This window comes from Sturnira hondurensis, unplaced genomic scaffold, assembly GCF_014824575.4.
Source record: "Sturnira hondurensis isolate 20B ecotype Veracruz unplaced genomic scaffold, ASM1482457v3 Scaffold0002638, whole genome shotgun sequence".
Lineage (NCBI taxonomy): Eukaryota > Metazoa > Chordata > Mammalia > Chiroptera > Phyllostomidae > Sturnira > Sturnira hondurensis.
Genome location: NW_028075269.1, coordinates 7,275,568 through 7,297,566, shown reverse-complemented (window position 1 = coordinate 7,297,566; position 21,999 = coordinate 7,275,568). Strand labels below are relative to the sequence as shown.

At 37.9% G+C, this 21,999-nt stretch overlaps 1 long non-coding RNA gene across 1 annotated transcript in view; it reads right to left on the bottom strand.

The window, feature by feature from the left end:
* The window catches only part of LOC118983127 (uncharacterized), a 44,723-nt gene extending 23,023 nt beyond the window's left edge, over positions 1-21,700 (bottom strand). Inside the window, exons 1-2 of the long non-coding RNA XR_005065654.1 lie at positions 21,616-21,700; positions 21,016-21,108 (exon numbers count right to left, since the gene is read on the bottom strand). This is a non-coding gene — a long non-coding RNA (uncharacterized LOC118983127). The remainder of the gene's footprint in view (positions 1-21,015; positions 21,109-21,615) is intronic.
* Between the last annotated feature and the right edge of the window lie 299 nt (positions 21,701-21,999).

Here is a 21,999-nt window from a genome sequence, read left to right as displayed (position 1 = left end):
GCTGTTTTGGCTAGGGTAGTGGGAAAAATCATAGTTAAGAAAATCCTTTTCAAAAAGGCTTCATTTTCTGGCTTATTTATCCACACAGCCAATGTTCATAGGGGGCGCAGCTGAGCGTCCTTTCTGCCTGCACCATCCAGGGAGCTGGACAAGGAGGCAGGGACAGGAGTTTAGATTTTATTCTCATGTGACTCAGCCCCAACCTCTGCCTTGGCTTTCGTGGTGATGCCGGAATGACTCATTTTCCTGGCACTGTCTTTGTTAACTCCTGGGATCAGAAGGGTCCTGTTTACATAGCCTCACATACGGCTGCTCGTTCCATTTTTTGTTTAGAAGGAGATGGAAGATGTCTGCTTCCATCCCTGAAATTGTTTGCTGGTGTTCATTGACCAGAAAAATGTCTTGGTTGTGCTCCCTCCCACTCACTGTCTTGTCCTCCTCTTGTCGGGCAGCCAACTCTTCCCCACAGCTTTCCCCATCACCTCCCAAGGTAAATGTTTCCTTTAACCCTTCAGAGAAAGTGCTGGAGACCTGGATTGTTTAGGATAGTTTGGGTTGCCTATTTTAAATATATAATCCTTTCCTAAGATATAAGAGTGGGTTATATCATGATTTCCCATTCCTGTAGACGGAACAGTATTATTATTATTGTTGCTGTTATTTTATTTGAGAGGTGATTTTTAGGCTTCCATTCAGAAGTCACACAAATCAGGCACCTCTCCTAAAATAACAAGCATTCAGAAATAAGTAATAGGCTGGCAACATGAGGGTCTCTAAGGACAGCACCATCCAAGACTCTAGTCGGAATATAATTAGGATCCTCCTCCCCCCACAACCTGGTCTCCTTCAAGCATTCGGAATGTACAATGTCTTGCCCCCACGCAGCCGCCCTAGGGGAAACAAATGACAAACAGAAAAGTGCTCAGAGGCCCACCCACCTACCGCTAACGGCCTCTGATCATTCTAGCCCAGCCTCATGCCGCCCTGGTCTTTGGGGACTTGCTCCCTCTTGTAATGTCATTATTCGGGCCCCCTGTCGCAGCGTTTCCAAGGTGAAGAATAGCTTTCTCCCAGGTGCTTTGGACAAGCTGTCCTGATTCAGCGGGAGAAATCTGAAGATCGTGATGTTTGTGCCCTTCCTAATCCATTATTCAAATCCACAGCCACTCCTAGCATTCAGAGAGGAGCCTCCTTTCCGAGCCCTCTGGAGAGAGTCACTCATTCAAACGACTGATGTAAAAATCAATCCTTTCGCCCTTTTTAGAAGATGTCGTTTTTCACCCCCTCCTGGTTTCCTTTGCATTCTGATGGTTGCCAACTGCAGTGGGTAAAAGATATAACTTAAATAGCATGATGTGTTTGTGGCTATGGGATACCTTGACATTCTGAAAGCAGCTCTCTGGCCTTCCCTGCGGCAACCACACAGCTCCACCATTGCCCCCAACAGCCCTTTAATTAAAATGTTCTTTCAGAATCACAGAGTGCAAGTATTCATGACAGCCTGATTTCAGTGTTACAATCTGAGCAGTACAAGGTCTGTCCAGAAAAAGTCCAGCCATTGTTAATACAACGAGAATGGTTTGCACGACATTGATGTACCTGGCAGCTAAGGAGAGTGGACTAGAATGTGCACTGTTGTGATCACTGATAACTTCACTGTACTAGTCAGTGGGGACAGCAGATGCTGTTGAGTGAGCATGTGTACTGTGTGGTCATCACATTCAAAATGACTGAATATTCATTTTGAATATGATGAATATTCAAGCTTCATGCAAAATCTGCATCCAATTTTGCATGAAGCTTGAATATTCCTCCACGGAAACTATTTGGATGATTCGGAAGGCTGCAACTATGGGCAACTGGTGATTGGCAGCTTTATCACGACAATTTGCCTGCTCATCTATCATGTCTCCTGCAGTTTTTTGTTAAGACATCAAATCACCCAGGTAACTCAGCCCCCCTAAAGGCGAGATTTGGTGTCCTGCAACTTCTGGTTTTCCCAAAACTAAAATCACCTTCGAAAGGGAAGAGATTTCAGACTGCTGATGAGATTCAGGAAAATACGATGGGGCAGCTGATGGCAATTTGGAGAACTGTGTGAGGTCCCCAGGTGCCTACTTTCAAGGGGACTGAGGCATCATTGTCCTATGTCCAATGTTTCTTGCATCTTTTTTTTTTAAAGATTTTATTTACTTATTTATCTTTAGAGGGGAAGGAGAGAAGGAGAGAAACATCAATGTATGGTTGCCTTTCGTGCATCCCCTGCTGGGAGTTGGCCTGCAAGGAACCAGCTTGCAACCCAGGCATGTGCCCTGACTGGGAATCGAACCGCGATCCTCTGGTTCACAGGCCCGAGCTCAATCCACTGAGCTACACCAGCCAGGGCTGTTTCTTGCATCTTATATCTTCCTCAGTAAATGTGTCTATTTTTCATATTACATGGCTGGATATCTTCTGGACAAACCTCATAAAGCTACGAATTTGTGATCACACAGCAACACTAAACAACCCCTGCATTTCCATAAGAGGAAAAAGAGACCCTTTACCAAATTCAGGTTTCTGATTGGTGTTCTCTACGACAGACTGTATGCTATAGAGAACAGTGTGGTCAAGTATGGCATTGTTGTCAGAGTATACACACACAGGTAAATCTCATACACTCCCACGGGCAGTCACAGACACATGCACATGGACTTGGGAATTGCTAGGATGCTGGCTGGTGTGCTTTAAAGAATTAAAAAGTAAAAAAGAAAGGGAGAAAAACAGTTACACTCCATCCTAGTCATGAAAAATACAACTTAGTGATGAATGTGAAACCAGGGGTTGTGTTTCTTTAGGGTAAATCTAAAGCAAGCCACCCCTCTGTATCTCCTCCACCCAGCTGCTGCAAGGGAAAGACCCTGAGAACTGGAGCTAGAATCTGCATTAAAAAAAAGACCTCCTGGCCTCTGCCTGGACAGCTCAGCTGGATAGAGCATCATTCCCATATCCCAAGGTTGCAGTTCGATCCCTGGTCAGGGCACATACAAGAATCAACCAATGACTGCACAATAAATGGAATAACAAATCGGCATCTTTCTCTCTTCCCCTCTCTCCCTCTCCCTCTCTCTCTGAATATATAAAAAAAAACTTTAAAAAGAAAAAAAAAAGATCTGTTTAAAGAACCAAGGCTTTGTCATGAGTCAGTTTCTCTTCTCACGAATCCCGGTCCTTTTACCTTGAACACTATGCTGTTAGAAAAGATTATACGTCTTTAAATAAGTGATGGACAGCCCCATGACAGTGCCTTGTCAGACCTGCTGGCGCTTCCTCCCTGATTCGCTTATTTATATTTTTATTAGGATGACCAGTTTTGCTGGAGGAGGAGTAAAGCCTCCTCAGCTAATACTTCCTTTTTATTCTTTGCTGTTACCCTCTCCTGTTGAAGTAATTACATGTCTGGCTCTTGCTTCCCTGACAAGCCCTGACCTGAGCTGAATGGGCAGGGTAGGTTGCCCTGCCTCCCTCTGGGCCACTCCCAGGGGAAAGGAAATGCTTCTATGTAATATTTATTTTCTGTATACAGAGAACTCTGGAGCTGGCTCTTCATCTCGCACGCAAGGTTTTGTTGAAATAAAACAGTCTTATTTTCTCGAGAGGAAAATGATGACAGTGATAAGATTTGAATGTTGTAATTACATCCACTTGATAAAAGCGCTCCTTAGCAGCGACCTAGAGAAAATTGAAAGATAAATGTAAAAGCTGCCCAGTAGAATTAACATGGGCATAGTGAGAATGGGCGAAGTGAGGGAGTGTAAATGTAAAAACAGACACGGGCGTAGTCTTGTGCTTTATAGCCCTCCATGAATAATAGTCAGGGGTTTTTTTTTGTTGTTGTTGCTGTTGGTTTAATCTCCCAGTCAGCTGAATATCAATGTCAGCTTGCTTAGCTAAATAGGTCCTGCTTACAAGCCTGTGTAGATGTATCACTATTTCTCTCATGAATTTTTTACAATCACTTAATTCAATGTATTCCTTTTCTTTCTTTCTGCTTCATCTACTGGACTATTAGTCGAATCTAAACATACTGTGGAATGTTTTCATTTTATAACCTAATATCTTACCATAGCATTTTCTTTAGTATCTGATTGTGAATTTAAGCCTGTTCTAACACAGTTAATTTATGCTAACCAAAATTTTTAAAAATATGCATACACTACACACACTCACACATATGATGCCCTGATATTTTCCATACCATCTAACTAGCTAAAAAATAACAGCCATGAACATTGTAAAATCACGTACCTGAGTTCTTAATTCTCTTTGTGATAATTTTCCTAGACATTCTGCAAGATCCCCTCCTCTCCACATTGCCCCTGTCTTTTAGGCTCATTGGGAAGTGAGCTATGTTTCTTACTAATTATATTTTTCATACCAATGTTTCTTGTATTAAAAAAAAGAAAACCAGGGCAGCAAAAACAAGGTCTTAGGAAAATTGGCTACAAATAGTCATTGAAAAATCGTTTTAGAAATGGTTAAACAGCTAAGTCTGTCAATATTATAGAAAATGGGCAGTCCCATACCTTGCTGATGGTAATGAAGATTGTTACAGCACTTCTGAAGAGAAATGTGGCATTGCATTATCAGTGTGTCTGAACTTCAATAGCCCTGGACTGAGCAATTCCTCCTCTAGGAATCAGTCTGAAAGGGGAAAGGGGCCTTTTGTACACAGAGACATAGCTATAAGAATCTTCTAGGTTAATTTTATAATAAAACAACAGTGAAAAAAACTTAGTATCTAGGCATAGAAAATTAATTATTTAATGACAGTAGTTCCATATTATACAGCAGTATGAGGCCTTTGAAAATTATTCTATGACAAAATATGTGATAATATGGAAAGATAAACACAGTATATTTTATTCCAGATAAAACAGTTTATTAGATAACATTACTGTTTAATGTAATTTTGTTAATACAAAAAAATTATATTTGTATAAAGAATGTGATAAAATGATATAAACTGAAACAAAATGTTAGTAATGGTTATTTTTCAAAAAATATATGTATGGACAAGTTTTTTTCTTCTTTGAGTGCATCTATATTTAAAAATTTCTAAATAAATAATTCATATTACAATGATAACAAAACGTTATTTTCTGAAAAGTAACTGGTTGGGTAGCAAAATGATTTATAGTTTAACTTTTTTGTGAGTGTAATACATTGTCACTTTTTTATCATATGTATGCATGTGATTATTTCGATTACAGAAGCTGTACTCTATGCTATATAGCTTCAGAATATACTAGCAAATATTTTAAAATGTATTATTAAAAGAATGAAGAATGAAATGGAGACATGGCATCACTTAGGAGCCCCTGATCCTAACAAATTGAACCCTGCAGATACTCCACAATTAGGGCGTATGTTTTATGCATGTTTTTAAATTAGAAATAAATGTCTAAGTCCTCTGTCCCCTACAAGAAGTAGTGACTGCAGAAGCCCCCACTTTCTTAGGTCTATTTTTTGTTCGCTCATATAACTGTGAGTACACATTTTAGACATGGCTTTGCACCTCGATGGCTCAGTGGTTAGCATCCTGAGCCATGGACAAATCTTACATGAGACAGGAAGACATGCAAACTCGGCATCTTGACTTAGGGAACTGTATTCCATATACTGTGTTTGGGTTTACGGTTCACGAGGGGGTACGGTAAGGGAGAAGGCGGACGGAGGACTGGGAAGGGTGGCATCAGGTACCCATTAGTGAGCCTTTCTGAATTTGGATCTTCCCATCACGTTGAAAGTAATGGGTTTTAAGCCTCAGTGTAATAAGATCATATTTATGTTCTAGAAATATCACTATGGCTACAGCAAGGAGCATCCTCTGATAACTAGACTGAGGGAAATCTATCAAACTCTTAAATAAATACATTCAGCTTAAAAATGATGGGACCCATTTATAAAGCAAGATGGATTGAGGAAAAGATACCAAGTTCAGAGAAATTAAGAGGAATAATGATCTGCTTTTGCATGTTTATGATGCAAAGTGATGAAGGAGAAGTTCAATAATGATTGCACCAGGTTTCTGGATTTAGGTTACATACCCTTTGGATTTTATACTGTACCTATAGCTGATACCAAGAGGTGTGTAACTCCCACTATCTACTGTTTCTAAGAAGAAAGTCATAAAGTAGGCCAACTGATTGCACAACATTTGTGCTCCCAGACTCTCTGGGGCAGCACTGCTCTTTGAGTCATGTGTGATCTACCTCATCACTTTCCCATGGTAGGTACTCCACACTTTCCCAGCTTCCCTCAGGTTGCTAACCCAGAATTTCTCAAAATGCTTCTCATTTAATACAAATTTCACAGTTTGTTTGGTCACAAAAATGTTCCTTGGTAAAAAAAGTTTGGTAAGCCGTGTATATGGTGGCATGCATAGTAACTTTTGGAGACATTCCTATATTATTCATATTGGCTTATGCTAATGTTTTTCATATTTAATGTCAGTGCTTATATATGTGGTATGCCCATGTGTGTATATAGTGTGTCTATAAGTGTGCATGTTGTATTCGTGTGTGTATCAGTCAGGGTTCTGCAGAGAAAGAAAATGTGTGTGTATCTGTGTGTATAAAAAAAGAGAAAGAAGGAGAAAGAGATAGAGATTTGGGGGAATTTGCTCACTCAATTGTTGGACACGGCATGTTGAAAATCTGCGGGGCCGATGACAGCAGGAGACTTAGGCGGAATTTCTATGGTGTAATCTTGAGGCTGATTTTCTTCTAACTCGGGAAACCAGGTTTTGCTCTTAAGGTCAACTTATTGAACGAGACCCGCCTAAGTATTGAGACTGATCTTTACTTACAGTAAACTGACTGTAGATGTTAAGTACGTCAAACAGTAGCTTCACAGCAACATCTGGACAAACATTTAGCCATCACAATGTGTACAAGTGGGTATACAATTCATGTTTACTTTGTGGGAAGTATCATTTTGTTGAGCATAATTTGAAGAGTATAATTCAAACCTAATTGCACCTTAATTTACAAGTCAGTTTCATTTGTTCAGGTCAATACTTGCAATAGAAAGTTGTACAGTTTTCTTGTTAACTTCAAAACGTTTCTCTCTACTTATGTTTTCATTTGTCCTTTATCCATATCTCTTAGAGCCTACCTCTTCTTTTCCTCCTATATCCTTGGAAATTTTTATAGTGATTAGGTATATTTTGAAAAGTGGCCTGACAGGAACTCTCTTATGACCAAGTAATTTTCTAAATGGTCATCTTCAAATTGTATATTCTAGAAAAAGGTTTCTCCTACTTTAACTAGGTTAAAATTTATGAAACTTTCTGATCATCTCAGATATTTTCCATGATCAACTATTAGAAAGCAAAACCCAGAGGGAATGGACCAGCATATGTGCAATGACCCTGTTATCGATGGATGATAACAAAGCATTCAAAAACTTGGTGGTACAAGATGACATTATTTTATTAAACTCATAATCTCTGTGGTCCAGAATCCAGATTTTAAAAAGTGGGGATGTTTGGTCTCCACTCCATGGTGTCTGGGACATGAGTTATACAATCTAAGAGCTGAGAGTGACTGACATAGCTATAAATTAAAATATCTGGGGCTGGAAGATTCAAGTTCAAATGGGCTCCTTCACTCACATGTATTTGTGTCCCTGTGGTAAGATTACTCAAAGCTGTCTCCATCTTGGTAATCTGTTGACCAGAGCAACTACACAGGACCTCACATGGCTTGGGCTTCTTACAACGTGGACACTGGGTTCTCAGATAAAATGTCTCAAGAGGGAGTGTCTAGAAATGAGCATTGTAATATGAGATACAAAGGCAGACATGACATGACCTAGGACTTAGCCTCAGAAGTCATATGGCATCACTTCCACCAAAACTATCCGTCAAAATAGTCAGATTCAAAGGGAAGGGACACAGACCCCAATCTTGATGGGAAGACAATCAAACAATTTAGATCCATGATTCAAAACTTCCACCTACACTTTCATTGGCATCAGGTTCAAGATCAAAGTATAGGTGGTTACTAAAGGCAAGCAAATTCTCAGGGGAAGAAAAGAGGTTGTAGGGAAACTCTGACAAGTGTGAGGATCCAGGATGCTTTTAGAAAAATGAGCAGAGGGATTCTGTTTTGCCATTTCTAATGTATTCCTATAAATGTCTTGGCTACCGCATTCTCAGATATCACAAATGGGAAAGTAAGAGCGTTCCAAAGCCACTCCAAAACCCTAAATAAGTTCCCCAAATAGTTCTGAAACACTCTCAAGCAGGAATTCAGCATAAAATACAGCACTTAAAAGACCATTCATCAAATTGTTTAAGACTTAAGGAACTAACATGTCTATGTAGTGAGTTATAATACTGTGGGGTACCAGATATGCACTAGGTTATTTTTCCTTACACTTCCAGGGTACTCAAGGAATTAAAGGATGTGTAAGTAAACAAACAATGAGATCATGTTAAAAATGTTAAGGTATTTTATGAATTGGAACTGACGGATAGTATCTCAAGACCTAGCAAAAAGAAACACTGGGGAACCAAGAAGAGTTAATCCTTGAAAACAAATCTGGGCAAGATGACAGCGATAATGCAAACATGTCAAACAACAGAGGAGGGGACAGTACCCACAGGGGAACGACTGTGTGGTAAGTGCAGAGGACTCAATATCTTCTCCACTAAACCTAATAGCAATTGAAATATTGTTTCTACTGTGTTCGTGTGACTCTCACTTCAGATAGTGAATTTTAAAGAAAAAGTTTTGCAAGTCTTTATGCAGCTCATTTCATCTTCCGAGGCTTTAGTTCTATCCCTGAAACAAAGAGAATGTGGTCTTCAAGACTTGTGATCATTTCAGAGGTCCAGTAGAATAGCCTAGAGAAGCAAGAGGAAGAAATTCAGCAATGTCTGGAGACGTTTTTGACAATCTTCACTACAAGGGGTGGGGAGAGGATGGAGGATGCTACTGACATCTAGTGGATAGAGGACAATGATGCTGTTAAACGGCACCAGTGCACAAGGTAGTCTCAACAATTCTCCATCTGCAAATGTGAATAGTGCTGAGGCTGAGAACCTCAGGTTAGAGGGCTGTGGATAATAAGGCCACGTTGACAATATCTAAAGCAAATTTGATTTTACAAATCTGCGATTTGTTTATATCGGCATAGTTTCCAAGTCCGAAAACATGGATGAATCTTGACTCCAGTTGGAGTTCAGCTTGTTCCCAGGCTTTCTCCTTGAACATCGAAGTTTCACGATCTGCCCTCAAGAAGGCTGGCGGCGGTGTGCGGAAAGACATTAACCCAGTCCTCTTTATGTTCTTATTAATTTGTGGATGGAGTAGAAGGAAACCAACAAGGCAGAAAATAGTTGTAAATGTAAATGCCAATATGCTTAATGATCCGGGGAAACAAGTTCAATTGGAACTTGTCGGATGAAAATGATTCTGCTGGTTGACCTGTGCATCAACACGATGGGGCTGGGAGACTGTGGAAGGCTGGCCAAACACTAGCACTGGCTGAGGAATGACTTAATTAAAGAAGGAAGGAACCTCCTGAATTCATCTTTCAAGTGATGAAAATTCTCTGCTCACTTCCTGGTCTGGGAAGCAACCGTGGAGTTGCTCTGAGCAGAACTTATTTGTCAAAGCTACTGGCTTTGGATGTGCCGTCCGGCATGTGGACAAAAGACGGGTTTGAATTCCAGCCTCACTCCTATCCAACTTCACTTTTCTCACCATAAAATGAGGTTCGTAATGTGTCATACCACACAAGGTCATTGTTAATATTAAGGGATGTAATATATGTAGAATGCTAGCACTTTCTCGTGTTTTGGGCACTTAAAAAGAGTGAAATGAATACTAGTGCCTCATACACACGAGGAAGCTGTCACACTAGTTTCCCCTGTATCCTAGGAAGCTTGCTTCCTGAGGTCTCCAATTGTTGGTTTAAGATTTTCAACTCTGAGTAGAGTCTTCTAAATTATCCTGGAATAGGTGATGCATTGAAATACTGTCATTCATAGTCATTTTTATTTTACCCATTGAGGAGTATGTGCACTTTGCTCACCTACTGTGCATTGAAATGATCCTTATGAAATGACTGAAAAATAAACATTCACTAAATTTAGTTCTAAGTAATCTCCGCAACATGATTTTCAGCATTGTATTGGCATAGTGGGAAAAGCACAGTTTTGAAGTTTCACAGATGAAATCTTAAATTCAACTCCATATGTAATTAACTCTGTAGATCAATTCTTTTTTTTAATCCTCCCCCGTGGACATTTTTTTTCATTGCTTTTAGAGAAAGAGGAAGGGAGAGAGAAAAACATCGATGGGAGAGAAAAGCCTCAATCAGGGGATCCTGTGCAACCGGCCAGGGGACATCAAACATGCCTACACCTGCACAAAGGATGAACCTAGCAGCCTAGCCTTGTGCCCTGACTGAGAATCTAACCCATAGCCTTTTAGTTAGGAGATGATTCTCCAACCACCTCAGCCAGACCAGCCAGGACTTTGATGAATTCCTTACATTCTCTAAACTTTTCAGCTTCAAGTTGTGAATAACATCTACATCATAGTGTAATTTTCAACTAGTGTTCAACAACTATTGACTCCTTCCCACCACCTCATTTCTAGACATTATTTAAAGCATGATCTAGTAACTACGGATTTCAAGTACTCTACAGGATGGAAATCAATCTACAGCTGGGTTTATACTGCACCAGTGTAACCAACTTATAGATTTGGTGAGTCCAGAGATAGCACAAAACAACGAAACCTCAATACATTTACTCAAGAGTGATTGCCAACATTTTTTATATGCAGCCAGATGTTTTAGCATCCTACTGACTCAGATGAGCATTTTCAGTTTTGCTTAATATTATTCTTAGCCTTGTATTCATTTTATAACCCCAGAGTATTTTTTTTTCTTTTTGAGACTTGTAAAAGTAAACAAAATAAATCAAGGGCAAAGTAAGTAAGTAGGTAAGTAGGTAAAGCCAGATACCAACTAGCAGTATCCCACAGGAAAACTGGGTAGAAGAATTCCAAACACCTCAGAAATGAGGAAGTGAAAAGGGACACTTTTAAATGTTTACATTGTATTTCCTGAGCATCTTACCAAGCCCAGTTCACTCAGAGACAGAGGAAGGCATGAGATTTGTTTTAGACAATTGCAACCAAATAGTGAAATACGGAGTCATTAAACATTGAAAGGGTCTGCATGGAGCCAGTGATCCTATTCCGGCCAACAGGGGAGGTGTAAGGCAGAGAATGGGACATTTGCAATGCGCACTGTGCTTTTAGGGAAGCCAGGTATCAGCTCTGCCAGGGGAGGCCTAAAATGCCCACCGTGCAAATAGGTCAGGCTTCACTCTCTCCCTCTCTCTTTCTTTTTCTCCCTTTTCCCTGTTCTTTTCATTCTTTTCTAGTCTGAGGCTGCGGAGAAGGGACACAATCTGTCTCAGCATCTGTCACTCTGCCTCCTCTTTGTTTGTTTTTCTGTTTTCCTTTAACCTTGTGAAATGTAAAGCAGTTTTTGCATGTGTTTTTTCAGTCCTGGAAGCGATTAATTTTGTTACCACACTCCATGTTAAAGAACAGAGGCTCAGCAAGATGGCTTCACTTGCTATCTCTGCCTTCTTAATAAGATGTATTGGAAATGAGATGGGGTAAGGATGGCTGTGCTCTGAATCACCAAATAGAATTACATGAGTTTAGAATCAAACAGATCTGGCGGGAAATTCTGGCTTTATCACTTAAAAGCTGCGTGCCAAGCAACTTGCTTAACCAGCCAGAGGTTTAGTTCCCTTATCAGTCGTCCGGTGGCAATAGTTCTTATCTCTCAGTTTAGTATGGGGAATTGAAAAGAATGTAAATGGTCTGTCTTGCTTTGTACTTATGATAAAGCATGTGCCTAATAAAACATTTTTATCAATTTTGTTTGATAATAAGGGGCCAACATTTTTTTCGTTTTTATCTTTATACACATTTTTAAAAAGCTTATGTTCCAATGGATAGTACAGCTGGTCCCTGAGGGGCTGAGGACGGCAATGGCAGCAGCATCTAGGTGTATAAATATTGAAGAATTAATGACCCAGGTGCATTTATTTTTTTATGTTTTAAATTTTTTAAATTTTATTTAGTATTTATTATATTTTTCCATTACCATTTAGTCCTCTTAAAACCCCCTTCCCCCAGAAATTTAGTTTCAAGCAATATTACATGTCTTAACATTTTATTATCTGTCCATGTTGGTTTAGCTATTTGCCTAAGTGGACATGCAAATATTGCTTCCTGTTTCAATTCTGCACACCAGCCCTCGGAAAAGCATTAGGGAAAAATTTCTAGGGATGAATAGCAGATTTTCTTTAAAGTAATTATGTTATCAACTGGCACAAGGTTACATTTGGGGGCAAAAAAAGTTTTTGGTAAAAAGAATGCCTGGCTAAGTAAGTTTAATGTGAAATTGAGATGTTAGAGGCAGAATATCAAACACCAGTTTAAACAGTGTATTTAAAATACTCTGTATAATAAATATATATAAACATAGAAAGGAGAAGGGAAACAATGAGAAGGAGTGTGAGTGTGTACAGCGGTGACCAACAGGACAGGCGAACGATCCTGCAAGGCCAGAGTGTCCATAAGAGATTTCTGGCAGTAGAGTGATAGAAAGACTTGTTTAAAAAAAAAAACCTAATACTTAATTTTATGTTTTCTTCATTGCTTTAGGAAAACCTTTACAATCATTCCAAAACCTTAGTGACATTTTTTGTGTACCCCATGCCTTTTATCAGAAATTTGCACAAATATCATAATGGGGCCAATTTCTCCAACTGAGTTGACAATAACTGTAAAGAAGTAAGAGATAACTCATGGGAATGAGAGAATCCCGAAGTGTCAATAACGGAAGGACAGATAATACCAGGAGAAAACTTTGGAGAGGGCATTAGAATTCTCAGAGGAAGTGAAATAAGGGGTTGAAGTCATTTTAATTTAAAACTGAAAAAAACAAAACAAAACAAAACAGAGAAACCTTAGCTGGCATCCAAAATACAGACACAATTCTTGAAAAGATGGTAACTGATGGGGAGTGAATACTCCATATTGAGATAAAGAGATGCATATGGAATTAGTCTTGTGTATTTTCAATATTAAACAACTAATCTAAGAGAAAATTTTTAAAAAAATATATAATTTGGTGTTGACTCAGATGCATTGTTTGATCACAGGCAAATTCTTTAAACTTGGCTGAACCTAAAGTCCCCTTTGAAAGGGGACTGTCACTCCACAGTTTAATGGGAATTACTTTAGTGCATGATTCCAGGGTTGTACATAAGATCATTTGTGTAAAAAGTTTAGAAGTATACCTGGCACACAGTAAAATTTTAATACATTTTCATTGTAGATGGGATGGTCATTTTTAGCTTTAGACTCTTAAGAAATGATATCCAAACCCATCTTAGGAAAAAACCTGTACTTATTTTTTGAAAAGATCTGCCCTGGCTGGTGTAGCTCAGTGGACTGAGCACGGGCCTATGAACTAAAGGGTCGCTGGTTCAATTCCCAGTCAGAGCACATGCCTGGGTTGCAGGCCAGGTCCTCAGTAGGGGACACATGACAGGCAACCACACTTTGATGTTTCTCTCCCACTCTTTCTCCTTCCCTACCCCTCTCTCTAAAAATAAATAAATAAAATATTTAAAAAGAGAAAAGATCTTGATAACCTTCTGGAAGTAGACAATGAGACTTGCAGGACATGGTAGGCCCAAGTAAACACACATAGAGGCTGTAGGGGCAGAGTTGGTCATCAGAAACCAGATTCTTTCTATTTCTCTTCATGACAACCTCAGAACATTGGTCATTTCCTTAGGTTGCACAACAGCTATTAATTTTATCAGATATGAAATGTCCCTTTAAGCTCCCTACACCCTGAAAATAGATCTGCACTGGTGGTGTTTTCTTTTAAGGTAATATTTAATTTATTTTATTTTAAATAATTATTTACATTATCTTTTTTATCATTTCTTAATTGTTTTTTGAAACAGTTGTCTCCCTTTTCCTACCCCACTTCCCTCTACCCCACCCATGTCCACCTCCCACCCTTGAACCTACCCTCTCTGGCTTTGTCCATGTGTCCTTTATACATGGTCCCTGATGGCCCTTCCCCTATTTTCTCCCACTCTCTCTCTCCCCTCTGCCCTCTGGTTATCGTCACTTTGCTCTTTATTTCCATGTCTCTGGTTACATTTTGTCAGTTTGTTTTACTGATTAGATTCCACTTATAGATGAGATCATATGGTATTTGTCTTTCATTGCCCGGCTTATTTCACTTAGCATAAGGCTCCATGCTGTTCCATCCATTCTGTTGCAAAAGGAAGGAGCTGCTTCTTTCTTTCTGTTGCACAGTTTTCCACTGTGTAAATGTACCATAGTTTTTTTATCCACTCATTTACATGATGGACACTTAGTTTACTTCCAGCACTTGGCTATTGTAATTGTGGGGCTATGAACACTTCGCACTGGTCTGAATGCCCATAATAAACAAATCAACAAATAACAAGTGCTAGAGAGGTTGTGGGGGAAAGCGAACCCTAGTAGTCTGTCGGTGGGAGTGCAGACTGGTGCAGCCACCATGGAAAACGGTATGCAATTTCCTCAGAAAACTAAAAATGGAACTGCCTTTTGACCCGGCAATTCCATTGCTGGGGTTATACCCTAAGAATCCTGAAACACCAATCCAAAAGAACCTGTGCACTCCAATGTTCATAGCAGCACAACATAAGTTAATATTTAATTTAAATTGAAGTCTAATTACGACTATGTAATGACTGAACAGTTTATTTTTATTGTCAAAATGATTGCTCTTGGTGCCATTTATTCCAATTTGAGGACATGAGATTAAAACATTTCTCTGTATCTAGGAAACCTCCAAAATGTTACATCTGCTTTTCCAAAGCTGAAAGATGAAATCAGAAAAATGATGTGTCTAATACTCTGGAAATTATTAAATTGGGTTCTAACCTAGTTCAGGAAGATTTTAATTCAGCATCTTCTGAAGAAAGAGAATAAAACAGAAACACTAAACAAAGAGTAACCTGACAAGGCATTGCTGTTCACAGTCATCAGGCCAGAGGAGCGCCTTAGGAAACACCCCTGCAGGTTAATCAATGACCAGCCCTCGCACACAAGTCAAAGATGCACTCAGTTCTCCAAATTAGGAATAACTGACGTCACGAAGTGGCTTGATTTCTTACTGGCTTCACACCCTGCTGCCTGCAGTGACAAAGTAATACCAAATTCTGTTCCTCCAAAGGCACAAACTTTATTGTGTGTTATCTTTTTTTTTCCTGCTTCTATGCTTCCCTAATTTCTGCCAAATGCAAACAAATACGTCCAGAGAGACTTCACAGCAGGGTTGATCTCCATGTTGTTATTAGCTAGAGACGACGATAGTACAGTAATTAATTTTGTATCATTTATTTCCTGTTCTCTACGCAACTTGGAATCCATGGTATTGTATACACCCACAGCTTATGTACAATTGGGCTCTCATTTCCCATCAGTTCATAGATCTTTTTTTTACCTCTTCACTTGGCTTTTCTCAATGTACTCTCCTTCCTTAAAATTTCTCATCACCTTTCTGCCTGAAATATTTTACTTTTTACAAAATCCTGTAGTAACTTATCTTTTAATAGCTAACAGAGTTCACCATTTTTGATGCATTATGGTCATTTGTGTCAAGATCCTATTCATTAACAATAACAAACATGGACAATTTTTCTCATTTTTTAAAATTGTCAGAAACATATAGGTAGCACTAATTATGGTCAAAGCACCATTTTAAGTCCTTTGCCTATCTTATCTCACTTAGCACTCATAACTTTCTCGGGAACTGGCACTATTATCATTATTTTACAGAAGAGGAAACAGGAACACAAAAAGTATAAATGTATTTCCTCTAGCTTTATTGAGACAAAATCAACATATAACATTGTGTAAGTCTTAAAAGTACCATGTGATGTTTTGCCATATGTATACATTGTGCAATGATTACCACAATAAAGTTAGTTAACAAATCTGTCCCTTCACATAAGTTACCTTTTTATGTGTGTGGTGAGAACATTTAAGATCTTTCTCCTTCATCTAGTTGTTTCATTGGAAAGCTATGTGATAAGCTAAAGCCTCGCCGACCATGTGGAAACCCTTAATCTGCCACTATTTAGTGGTGTGGCCTTAAGAATGAAGCATGATCAGTTTAACCTGGGGAGTCCCCTCTTCTCAGGTGTAGAATTGAAGAGCAGGCTGGCCATCCCCCAGACTGTCCAGCAGTAAGACTGTTGGACTCTGGGTTGATCCTCACGCATTCACCCAATTTGAGGGCACACACCGTGCTAAAGCTGCCAGAGTGGGACAGCAGTTCGGGTGCTGCTATGGATTCTTCTGTTACATGCAGAATCTGAGGATGAAGTCCTGAGAATATTGGATTTTTTGGTATAAGTATTTGGAGGGGAATGGTTAATGTAGGGCATTTCTTGCTGAGAGTTACAGCTAGGCTTAACTTCACAGATATTTTTCAAACATACCACATAAAATTCACTTGACTGCATCATAATCCAATTTGATCATTACATTATGGAGCCAGTGGCAAAAGATTAGATTATATCAGAAAAAGAGAGAAAAGATAGTCCAGGTTTTTTTTTTTTTTTTGGAACTCACAGTAATCCCTGCTTTAAAATTGGCTTGTAAGTTGGATTTTGCATAAGTTATACAAAGTTGATTTTATAATAAAGCCTGATAGTGGTCCTCTGCCTAAAATAGATGTACTACAGATATGTTGGGCAACACTCACACGGATTTTATTGGTTTATGTAAAGATTCGGGCAAATGGCTTTTAATTAACAAAGAACATTTGTGAAACAAGCGAAATATAAGTATTTTCTTTTTAACTGAAAGGTTTAATTATGCCTTTTGTAAGTTGTATTAAAGTAAATTTTGTGGAAGTAGATGTTTCTGGAATTAGGATTAAAAGATTTTACTGTAGTATTAGGCAATAATTATTCTAGTATTTGAGCATCTTCTATGCGGTCTCTGCTCAGTAATTATACACTAAAAGTTTGTAGAAGTCAAGATTGAAAAGAGCTCTAAACAAAATGTCCAATATTGAATTTTTAAAGATGGAATATAGATAAACTTCTAGAAAATCAATGCCATATTTAATTAACAAAATAAGTCAATAGCATTTGATGCTTCTCCATTTGCTCTTCACGATGAGGAAGAATCATTGGGAAATGTAAAGGAAATACAAGACTCGCTGTTTTGGAAAAATGTCTGTAAATGCTATTCAAATGAGCAAATGCCTATGACTAAAAGAAATCTCATGTATTCTTATAAATTAAATAAAATACATTTGTCATTTTCTCAGCATCATTTCCTCGTACACATTTCAAACTAGGCGAATTGTTTGCTAATGTTTAAAAACTAAAGCATGTACCTAGCCATTTTTGGAGGGTATATCTTACTCAAATTGACAATATTGTGTCTAGAGTTAGACATGTTTTAGATATAATACCTTAAACCCCTTCTTCTATATTCTAGCCCAATCACCTTGGTCTCATTTCTCAGACTCAGTAAGCTTTAGTTATACCTTTTGCGAAATAGCCACATCAACATCACATACTTGACAGAATATTCTAAAGATTAATTGAGAAAATGCACATACACACAAAAAATCACAGCACTTGGCACACAATAAATACAAAATATTGCTTGTGGTTGCTGTTTTGTTTTTGTTAATCTGGTCCTAGTAATATAAACAGACTTTTTAGAAATTAAAAATGGCTCCATTTCTTTTACCAGTCTAAAAACCCAAGATTATTGAAAATTCTTAGTGTATCAACTCACACATTTGATACTGAATAGAGTGCGGTTTTCTTGCTAGCTAGGAAAAATGTAACATATTCTGTAATATATCTTAGGGGAAAATTAGTTTCAAGGGAAAGATCTGTCTTTTATGCAAAAAAAAAGGTCTGGCTAGCATTTGGGCTCTGTGTAAAATGTGTTCATATATCTTTAGCCAAGACAAAGACTATGGAATATGTTCATAGCAAGCTGCAAGGTCATGGAAACTTTAGGACTAGCACATAAATATGCAGTGTGTTCCTGAAAGACAAAGTACTTGGTGGCTTCAGTTAAAGATAAAATGTAAATATCTTTATACCTTGCAGACGTTAGGTGGGCCTTGGGAATTTGATTTCTCCCGCTATAGTAAAAGGCAGTGATAGGGTTGGATTTTTCTCCATTGATCACTTTTGTTTAGTTAGTTTGCTCAAGATTCCTTTTCTATGAAGCATTAGGACCCCTTTGAAGTCACTGAGGTTTCTGGAGGAAAATAAACTCAAGTGATGATGTTGAGTGATTTTCCTGGAATTCAGAAAGAATTAAACAGCTCTGTGTGTAAAAATAAAAAAGAAATCATTATGAGAATAAAGTATTAAACCTTCTAATTTTGGAAGGATTACAGGCCTTGGGGATTCTGTGCCTCAAGTAGAGGGATGAGAGTCACATGAGCTTCTCTCATGAGCAAAGGAAACAGAGAAGGGAATAAACACTTGGCCGATCGCCTGTGCTAGAATTCAAGATATGAAATGTAATGTTATTTCACTTAAGCCTGTAAATGACACTGTAAGGTAACTCCTATTATTACTAATAACAAAGACATTCCTAAAGAGAAAAGAGGAAATAATTTGCCCCAGGTACATTGCTAGAGAGTGGCTGAGCTGGGAGTCACTTGATTTGATTTTATTTTATAAACTATCTCTATTTAAAAAAACAACCAAAACTCTACCCTTTACTCAGAGGCCATATATCCCAGTTTTCCTGAGAGAAACCTGATAAGTGCATTTGGGTCTTTGAAAGTTTTGTTGAAAAACATAATGAAGCTATACAGAGATAGACACACACACAAACAACATGTGTATTATACACACACACTTATACATCAGTACCATCTGTTTAAACAGGCAAATACCTATAAGTAGGAGAAAAAATTATTTTCAAAAAGCTCCTTTGGGCATCCTTTTTATCATTCTGACTAAGAGATGATGACTGGAAAAATAAACTTGAAGCAGCAACTGAGAAAGCGTGACAGTGACTGTGAGGGGTCCTGAGGTGAACCGGGTGCCTGCCCTGCAAAGAGATTGCCTGGAGATCATGACTGGCCGCTGAGTCAGGAGGCTCTGGCTACACGCGACAGAAAATTCAAATCAAATTGGCTCAAAAAAGTTACGGCTGTTCTGAGTAATCTGACAGAAAGTTGAGAAGTAGATCTCATGGGAGAAGAAACTTAATCCAGTGACTCTGCCTCTCTTTTCTGTAAATTCCTCTGCTCTGCTCTCCTAGAAGGGCGTACTTTATTCTCAGAAGGAGGAGAGATGCCTTTGCAATCACATCCACTCCCCACAATATGCAGAGGAAAGGTGCTATTTTTCTGTCTTCCATGAGACTATTTTTCCCTAAAGCCCCAAGCAACCTTTATGCTCTGGTTGACTCCTGATGGTCAAGTGATTTTCTGAACCTATGGGTGTCATCAGCAGGAGGAAACATCACGTGTATAAACTAAACTGGACCACCCTACTACAAAATTAGGAATCTTTTAGGATGAAGAAAGGGATTATATTAGATGATCAATATTTTTCCACAATACCTAGTCTATCACTCAGAACACTATTATTGTCATACATTTCTACATAGTTTTAAGAAGAGAGCTCACTCTCTGAAACTTAGGTACCTTCTTCTAGTGGCAACACACTTAAATATCATATGATCTCACCATTAACAGGAATCTAAACAAACNCACTCCCCACAATATGCAGAGGAAAGGTGCTATTTTTCTGTCTTCCATGAGACTATTTTTCCCTAAAGCCCCAAGCAACCTTTATGCTCTGGTTGACTCCTGATGGTCAAGTGATTTTCTGAACCTATGGGTGTCATCAGCAGGAGGAAACATCACGTGTATAAACTAAATTGGACCACCCTACTACAAAATTAGGAATCTTTTAGGATGAAGAAAGGGATTATATTAGATGATCAATATTTTTCCACAAATACCTAGTCTATCACTCAGAACACTATTATTGTCATACATTTCTACATAGTTTTAAGAAGAGAGCTCACTCTCTGAAACGTAGGTACCTTCTTCTAGTGGCAACACACTTAAATTTTTTTAAAAGCATTTGGAAAGTGAACAAAACATGTGAAGGCAACATTTATAAACTCAGAACTGAAATTTTTATCACAGAATAATAACCTGGCATATAAAATTTATAATCCTAATATTTTAGTATTTTTAGAAGGCATTTTAAAATATATTTTCTTTACAAAAAAGTTTCCATTGTATTTATTTTTTGTTTTATAAACTTAATAATTACATTACAATTACTTTCCCAAACAACAGAACAATTGAAAATATACTTTACTTGTTGCAGGGCAAAGTTTTGCAATCTGTTTTTTAGATCACTGTATTCTTTAGCGACACAGAATTTGTTCTGAATCGGTAACAGCATTCTTTTAAGGGCCAAATGGTATTGCCACTTATAATAGGTTATGACAATAATGGTACCATAAGGCAGGTCTAATTTTACATTAAGGTTTTTTCTTTTGAAAAATAATCTAATTGTTAAATTGCTTTCCCCCTTATCAACATGGTGGATACAGCTCAGAAATACTAATTTACACTCACAACTCCCATGAAGTATGGAAACGATGAAATGATGGGTAATAATGTCATGATATCTTCGAAATATTTCATAGTTTAGTAATTAGAAAACAGTTTCTAGACTAAATTGGGTACTATGAACTCATTCAAATTATTTTAGTAACTGTATTCTGTCTTAAAAGGGTTTTTAAGGCAATTATTTGATATACTACACTCATTGAGATGTCCACAATGAAGTAATAATTATCAAGATAATTTATGAATTCCCCTACATTTTCTTACCTGTCTCTAGTTCTTTGCTTCATCTTGTTCCCAGTCTCTGTTTTTTGCAAGTAAGCAGTTGGTGTTTTTTCTAGAATCTCAATGCCTTCATCTCTATTATAGGAAAAAAAGTTAGTTTCTAATGAAAATATTGAGTCCTGCCTTGATTCTCAGACTGATTCTAGCTGTGAGTTATGAAAACTCTTTTCAAATATAGTAAAATGAAATGCTGTAATATGTTATCCATATATTTTTATGACACTAATCTCATTCTAGCCTGCACTGTTGCTATTTCCTTAAATTGAATGTTCTTGCTTTATTGTGAACTATTCTAAGGCAGCCTTGAGGCCTTAGTTACTTTCCTATCCTTGGCAGTGTTTTGCAATCAAGAGAGCATTTGTTAAATTAATTGAGGTCAGGGGAAGAAAATCCATAGCTCCAGAAATATAACAAGTATATTTATGATTCTATATCTCTTATTTAAGGGTGCTTAACAGATCTACTCCACCTAAAAATTCAACATTTAGTCTTCCTGATTTATTTTTTACTATCCCTTCTACATTATTTTAATTAGAAACATAAACTCCAGTGACTTTTGAAAAACAATTTGTGGATACTTACAGTAAGGCTGCTATTTTTAACATAGAAGACTTTAACTTCCAGTCATGGTGGAGTTCCAGAGATTGAATTTGTTCTTGAAAACAAGAACACAACAGAAGGTATGAATGTCAATAAAAACTGGTTCTTCAAAAATATCCATGAAATAGATAAATCTTTATCCAGATTGATGAAAAACAAACTAACAAAGAAAACAAATCTAGTAACTAATGTCAGACATGAAAGTGAACTTTACTACAGACCCTACAGTTGTGAAGAGAATAAGTGAACAACTTTCTGCCATATATATGAAACAGAGGAATTCCTTGAAAGATATCAATGATCAAATCACATTAAAGAAGAAGGAGATAATCAGAATAGCTCAAAACACACCAGCAAAATTAATTT